The following is a 7337-nucleotide window of genomic DNA, read 5'->3' as shown; positions in this document are numbered from 1 at the left end:
CGCTATGCCACACCCCTCCCGATCAACAGGACCCCGTTTCGATCGTAGGAGCTCGAACAGAAGTCCGTTTCCACCATTTTACGATACGCCAGACCCTTATTGATGAATAGGACCCTGTTTCGACCGTACGCGGTCAAACAGAAGGCATGTTTCCTGTTCTGGGGTACGCCAAGCCTCGGTTCGGCTGTACCTTCCAACCCGGTTGGCTCCCGATGAACAGGACGTGTTCCGACCCAGTGGCTTCACTCCCGATGAACAGGACGCATTTTGATCGAGTCACTTGGCTCTCGGTGAAGACAACGTTGTTTCCTCTGTTCCAACCCAGCTGGTTAGCTACCAATGAACAGGAAGACGTCGCTGTCATCCGTTGCCTCTCTGTGTACACGAGCCCTGGCCATACGTATGCGCGAGTGCGTGTTCGACACCCCGCCCGTATGTACATATGTAGCCATATTTACTATTGCAGCATGGGCATACGTACGTGTACACAATATAGACGGGACTGCGTGACATGCTACATCGGCGCCTCTACTTCAACACATGTCGCTCCTTACTCGGCCACGATACGTCGCTGCAGAGAGACCGATCGACCGCTACGTACATACACATTCACGCCCGGATAGATAATGCTACCTTCGCTTCAACCTGGTGGGTCCCAGCTGTCAGGAGGTAAGAAGGCAGTTCCTTCCATGCGAAGATAAAGCCGGTGGGTCCCAGCTGTCAGGGGGAATGTTTTTTTTGCGAAATACAGAGGCCCTTCTGGTAGGTCCTAGGTGTCAGGTGGAGGAATCATTATTTTGCGCGTAATATGGAGGCACTTCCTTGCGTGCGGCCATGGACCCTGTCAGCCTCTCCACTTATAGTCCTCTTCTGATGGTTGTCATTCGTTTACCGCGTTGACGATGTCGTACCGCCCAAGAGCACCAAGGTGGTGGACGACGGCGCGACCTAGGAAGGGAACGACCCGGAGCGAGGGAATATGCAGTAGTGGATGCCCACGCGGAGGGGAGTATGAGGGTTGACTGCTTCGGCTGCGGTTTGAGGCTGCCGTCTCCGGAGAATAACAGGGGGTGTGGGTGAGTAGAGGGAAGGCCTGGCCAGCGGTGGGAGTAGGGTGGGGCGGTGAGGCATGTGTGGCAGCACAGTCACCCACGGGAGGCAGGAGCAGGCGGCACGGTCGGTGCTGGTTTGAGCGGCAGGAGCAAGAAGACCAGAGGTTGAAGAAGCATGATAACCGTTGAATGGACACCATATGCACCACAGCTAGAATCGTTTATATTGACTAAGTTGAAAAAGCCCTGTGTCCGTGTCAACTTAGTAGGCCCACAAGTCAGACTCCAAATATGGTGGGACCGACCTAGCAGCGGGCTATTCATTATTTTTGTGCGTAATAGCTGGTGGATCCGAGCTGTCGACGGGGGAATGTTTTTTTCACAAAATACAGTGGCCCTTTCGGTGGGTCCCAGCTGTCCGGAGCAGGAATCATTATTTTGCGCGTAATAAGGAGGCACTTCCTACACGCAAAAAAGGAGGCAGTTCCTAGTGTGTGGCCATGGACTCAGCTGTTAGCCTCCACATGTACAGTCCTCTTTCGATGGATGTCGTTCGTTGACCACGCCGTGCCGAGAGCACCAAGGCGGTGGACGAGGGCGAGGCCAAGTAAGGGAATGATCCAGAGCCAAGTTGTTTCCCACGCGAAGTAGGTATGAGGGTTTACTTGTTCGGTCGCAGTGTGAGGATGTCGTCGCCGGAGAATAATAGGAGGTGTGGGTGAGTAAAGGGATAGCCAGGCCAGGGATGCGAGTAAGCTGGGGCCGTGAGGCCTGTCCGGCAACACAGCCGACCATGGGAGGCGGGAGCAGACGGTTCCGCCGATGCTGGTTTGGGCGGCTGGAGTAGCAAGGTCACAAACTCAAGAAGCACGATTGCCGTTAGATTGACATCTAACGGTCTCACATTGGTAGAGTCAATTGTTGACTAAGTTTTTTTTTTGAGAAACCTTGTGTATGCACGAACTTAGTAGGCCTACAAGTCAGCCTCCAAATCCATGGCAGACAACATAGAGCCCATTTGCTATTTTTTTAATAATTTGCAGCCCATTTGCTAATTCTTGAGGAATTGATTCCAGCCCATTTTCTGCCTAGGACCGCGGTCAAAAAGTTCAACCTTATTTTGCATATTTTGGTGGAGACTGAACTGTTTTAACCCAGAAATGATAAACATTTTTTGCCAAAAAATATCGTTTTGTTTTTCTAAGCTAATAAGATATGGGACACTTGAGTTGGTTTAAGGGAAAACCAGTGGTAAGAAATTCAGCACTGGGAGGGAAAATAACAAAAAAATAAGGATGTAAAGATGAAAAGGGAACTTTATGTATTTCAGTATAATAATACGTGTATAAGAACTAGTAAAACTATAGGCAGAGATTAGAAAACGGAAGTAGGACATGGCGTTTCAAGAGGAAAATAGAACTGGGTTGTGTGTTTGATTCAGTAAAAAAACTGCCTGCGTATGTTCTAAGACAAAATATAACTAAGGCTGGCGGGCCAGAGCCCAATAGATACCTGCTGGATCTTTGTGCCCCGTTGTCGTCGTGGGCTGGGCCTGTTAAATACAAAACCAAGCCTGGGCAGTCTATAGCCCAGTTGAAAATTGCTCGGCCTGAAAAAACAATATACCTGTTGGATCCTAGTTATCAATTTGTACTTGCACAATTCTCTCATTTATTACTATGTTGAAGACTTTATGGGTTTCACCATCTCATATGTCAGCATTATTTTTCCATCATGATAATAAGTGCATGCACTTGCTTGCGTACGGCCATGGGCCTGCTGGTTCCGTACGGTTAGGCTCCAGCCGTCTTGTGGTTCCACGGACGAATTTCATGCAAATCAGATGGTTTTCAGTGAAAGCGGACTAAATTCATTGCATTTTACATATTTATTTTCATTGTGGAATATTTTACATATTTCAACTGATAATAACGGACTAGGCCTTTTTTAGTCAATGAGAGGCGCTTCACGATCGAGGTCGCGACACTTAATTGTTCTGGAAGGCCCAAATCCATCGCTCCTCTCTTTTAACAATTTATAGCTGGGCTTGGCATGCCACAGCCCAGTTCCGACATGCTGCGTCCAACTATCAGCCTTTGAAACCAGATGGATCCCCTGCGTACTTCGAAGATGTAAAATTTTTGGAGAACTAGGAATTCGAACGGCAGGTGCTTATGCTACCCATCAAATAAAAATCGGGTGCCTGAAAATTCGTTTCGAAACAAATGATTCAGCTTTATATCCACGTCGACCCTCGACATGATGGTTGGAAGCAAATGCCAAGTTCATACCAAAAGATCCTTAAGAGCAATACCAACTTGAAGACGACCAAGTAGTACAAGTACCAATACCAAACTAACTTATAATCTTTTTAGTCCTGGCCATAGTGTTCGTCTAGTAGAAAATCTTGCAGAGGACCAGCTCCCACTCCTTCTCTTCCTCCAGGTCCCCTAGGTGGTACTGGTGCATCATCCAGTTGGTCCTCTGCTGGTCGAAGTTCTTGTTGGTATGCAGCACTTTTTGCTGCCCGTTTTCCGGCCGTTGACCATCACCGGAAAGGTATTGCCGGTCTTGTGCCACATCGCATGCATGCCGCACTTCGACTATATCTTGTGACGCATCTGCGTGCCCCTTTTGCATGCCCTGAAGTTGCGCTGGAAGAAATGTTTGCTTTTGCCACTTTGTGTGATACCTACAGTATTGTCGAATACAGATTTTAGTGTACGTAGTTGGCATTTTTCATAACATCTTTGGCATGTTGCAGTCACTTGTTTCACTTTTTATTAACTTTTAAATTGTAATTGCTTCACTAGGTCTGCGTCTAAAAAGAAAAATAGAGCTATAAACAAAGCAATATGTTTGTGCAAGTAGACAGTCGATCGGTGTCTCACCTGGAAGTTTCTTAGGATGGGTGTAGCATATGCCGTGCTCGCTGTCGATGGTTGGTATGAACAAATCAATGAGAGGGTGAGATCTCGCATTGTCAGCACTCACTTTGGCATCAAGGTGCTCAATCAGCTCCTGATCTGTGGGATCGAACTTGACGCCAGCCGGCAGCACCGGTCAATCCTTCTTGGACATGCATCAGTTAACTCTAGTTAAATGGTACTCAATGTATGATCAATCGACTGTTTTAAGTAAATTATTAAAGATTTCGACAAATAAGTGATACTCCAAATCTGAAGTCCACAATATCCGAACAAACTAGGGTCTCGGCTTCATTGCTACATGTAGACTCTAAAGACTTGAAAACCCCCATAAAGATCAAAATCATAATACAGGGCGACGAGACGAATACTCACAGGAGCGGCCTCGCTGGTTCCTTCCTTCATCCGGCTAGTTTGAAGAGCATCCTTGTTGAGATTGATATTTTCAGCGTCTTCCTTTTGACTACTTGCAATGAAGTATAGAAACTCCAGTACCTCATCATTCATCATACCAAATGGATCGGAACAAGGCGGTGGCTGGGAGGCGGGGAGAAAAGGAGAGAATGGGAGAGTGATTTTGTAGAGAATGTGAGAGTGTTGTTGTAGTACGAGACATGTGAGCCGAACATGCCGTCGGGACTCTTGCGTCACCTCATGCGCAGCGTGTTGTCACGTCAATTCAATGTGAGGACATGATGAATAATTTGACCAACGTATACTAGTACTACTATTGTACTACTTACTAGTCATATTTAGTGTCACATTTTAACCATAGGTTTAACTAACAAAATGTCAATGCATGTCACCGAAAATTATACCTTTGGAAACTATGTTCAAATACAAATCAAACGATATAATTTTTTGTGACATGCATTAACATTTAGTTAGATAAATTTATGGTCAAAATTTGACACAAATTACGAAGGGGGCCAATAAACCAGGAGGGAGGTAGTAGTACGAGTGGCGCAATATACGCTATAGAGGACTAGTACAAATTTAGAAATGGAGTAAGAAGTTACAAGGCTGTGCGACGGACTTTGTAGGCTATATGACTAATACAAAATATAATTCCCATTGGACAACATTTTCACCAACAAGAATGAACTTGAAGCCTCTAAAGTTCCTAAATAAGCTTATTTAGGAACCATCCTCCTAACCTGTTTCTTTTCCCAAAGGGAGCAAGCGAGCGAGCTCTGGTCTGCCGCCGGCTGCTGTGCGCCCCCAGCCACCCCAACCACCTTCTCCAGGCGTCGCCGCCGCCGACGCTTGCCACCAGATGCAGCCAATCCCGGCCATGCCGCCGCCCCGCGCGTAGTACGCCAACACCGGCCGCCGCAGCCACACTCCACCACCAACCGCCAGCACGCACCATTCCTCGACCTACCCCGCTTCTACACGCAGTCTGCTGCGCGCGGCGCTCCTCCAGGTTCCTCCCTGGCTCCCCCACTTGCGTCGCAGGCCACAACCCCTCCTCCCTCCTGCATCCTGACGTGCGACAGTCTGCGGCGGGCTTCCTCTCCACGCCACTCCGACCACCAGATCCGCGCGAGCTCGCCCTTTAGCCATGGTTTTGGGCGTTGACTCTCGCCACTGTACCTTCCCGGCCCCATCGAAGCGAGGCGCCGCTGCCGTGGGGAGGTGGGTGGAGCGCACCCTTCTTTAGGCCCTTGGTGGGTGGCCTACTCCCTCTCCAGCGACATGGCCCTGTCCATCCCGGGCTCCAGCTCCAGTGACAGCTTCCCCATGTCGTCGTTCCAGTGGAGGCGCAGAAGCTTGTTCCGGTGGTGACTTCCTGCTTTTCAGTTAACTTCAGTAGCGCTAAAACTCTTTGCCTCCTTCAGTTAACTTGCTTTGCATGTCCTAGATGGATCTCGTCCTCGAGCAGTTCATGGTGTGGATCTCCGGCGGTTAGCTTTTGGGTTTCTTCTACTCCTTTGAATCAGCGTCTGTAGTTGGCAATTATTTGGGGGTTATCTGTAGCTAGCAGTTTGCTTGAACTGAATAAGGAGTTGACTGAGCCGGTCATTTCAGTTAGCTCAAACCGAAGAAAAGTAAGGTGTGTTGTCTATTTGGATACTTGGGTAGCCACTGAATTTTACTGTTGAGGTCTAATATGCGTCAAGGCATGTAAACTGCAGCATTTACTGACGTGATGTGTATAGCTTACAAGGATACGTGTCTGTGTACTTGCATGTTCAGTTCTTACTTGCAAATAATGTTGTGTCAAGAGTCAAGACATCCCTGTCCGTTTTATTATTTTGGGGATCCAGTGAATATTATTTTTCCTGTTAGCAGTTAACTTCTGCTCCGTTGCGATGGGGATCGACGAGGTGCACGACCCCTGATGGGGATTTACTGGTGCAGCGACCTCCATACAGCTAGCTCAATTTCATGGATAAGTTAGCTTAGTTTCAAGGAGCAGTTTGCTTTACTAATATTTATGTAAAAAAGAAACAGAGACCACTACTCAATTAGCTCTTGCCCCCATGCTGCCAGTGGCACGATCCACGGTGCGCAGTTTGCCAATGCTCGGTTTCATGGAGCAGTTAGTTCAGGGACTGGCTGCAGTTATCTTGCGTTCAAAAATATTAAGTGATGTACACAACTATAATTTTGCCAAGCCCCTGCTTGTGTGAGGTACAAAAAATAGCAATCTAATGAGAGGGTTCAGTTTGTTTGCCAAGCCCTAATACATCACCAACGTATCTATAATTTTTTATTGTTCCATGCTATTATATTACCTGTTTTGGATGTTTATGAGCTTTACTTTACAATTTTATATTATTTTGGGTCTAACCTATTAACCAGAGGCCCAGCCCAAATTGTTGTTTTCTTGCCTATTTTAGTGTTTCGAAGAAAAGGAATATCAAACAGAGGCCAAACGGAATGAAACCTTCCGGAGAGTTATTTTTGGAACGGAAGCAATCCAGGAGACTTGGAGTGCACGTAAGGGAGGCAACAAGGAAGCCACGAGTCAGGAAGGCGCCCCCTCCACCCTCGTGGGCCCCTCATGGCTCCCCTGACCGATCTCCTTCGCCTATATATGTTCATATACCCTAAAAACATCGGGGAGCACAATAGATCGGGATTTCCGCTGCCGCAAGCCTCTGTGGCCACCAAAAACCTCTCGGGAACCCGTTCCGGCACCCTACCGGAGGGGGATCCCTCACCGGTGGCCATCTTCATCATCCCGGCGCTCTCCATGACGAGGGAGTAGTTCACCCTCGGGGCTGAGGGTATGTACCAGTAGCTATGTGTTTGATGTCTCTCTCTCTCTCATGTTCTTGAGGTGTTATGATCTTGATGTATCGCGAGCTTTGCTATTATAGTTGGATCTTATGATGTTTCTCCCCCTCTA

At 47.8% G+C, this 7337-nt stretch overlaps 1 long non-coding RNA gene across 1 annotated transcript; it reads left to right on the top strand.

Annotated features, from left to right (window-relative positions):
• The first annotated feature begins 5036 nt into the window (after window positions 1-5036).
• Window positions 5037-6213, top strand: LOC119277546. Its single transcript, XR_005137212.1, has 2 exons — window positions 5037-5760; window positions 5844-6213. It is a non-coding gene; the product is annotated as an uncharacterized LOC119277546 (long non-coding RNA).
• The last annotated feature ends 1124 nt before the right edge of the window (window positions 6214-7337 follow it).

This window comes from Triticum dicoccoides, chromosome 3B (assembly GCF_002162155.2).
Source record: "Triticum dicoccoides isolate Atlit2015 ecotype Zavitan chromosome 3B, WEW_v2.0, whole genome shotgun sequence".
Taxonomy (NCBI): Eukaryota; Viridiplantae; Streptophyta; class Magnoliopsida; order Poales; family Poaceae; genus Triticum; species Triticum dicoccoides.
Note: the sequence above shows the minus strand (reverse complement) of the source record. Positions and strands in the feature narration are given on the sequence as shown.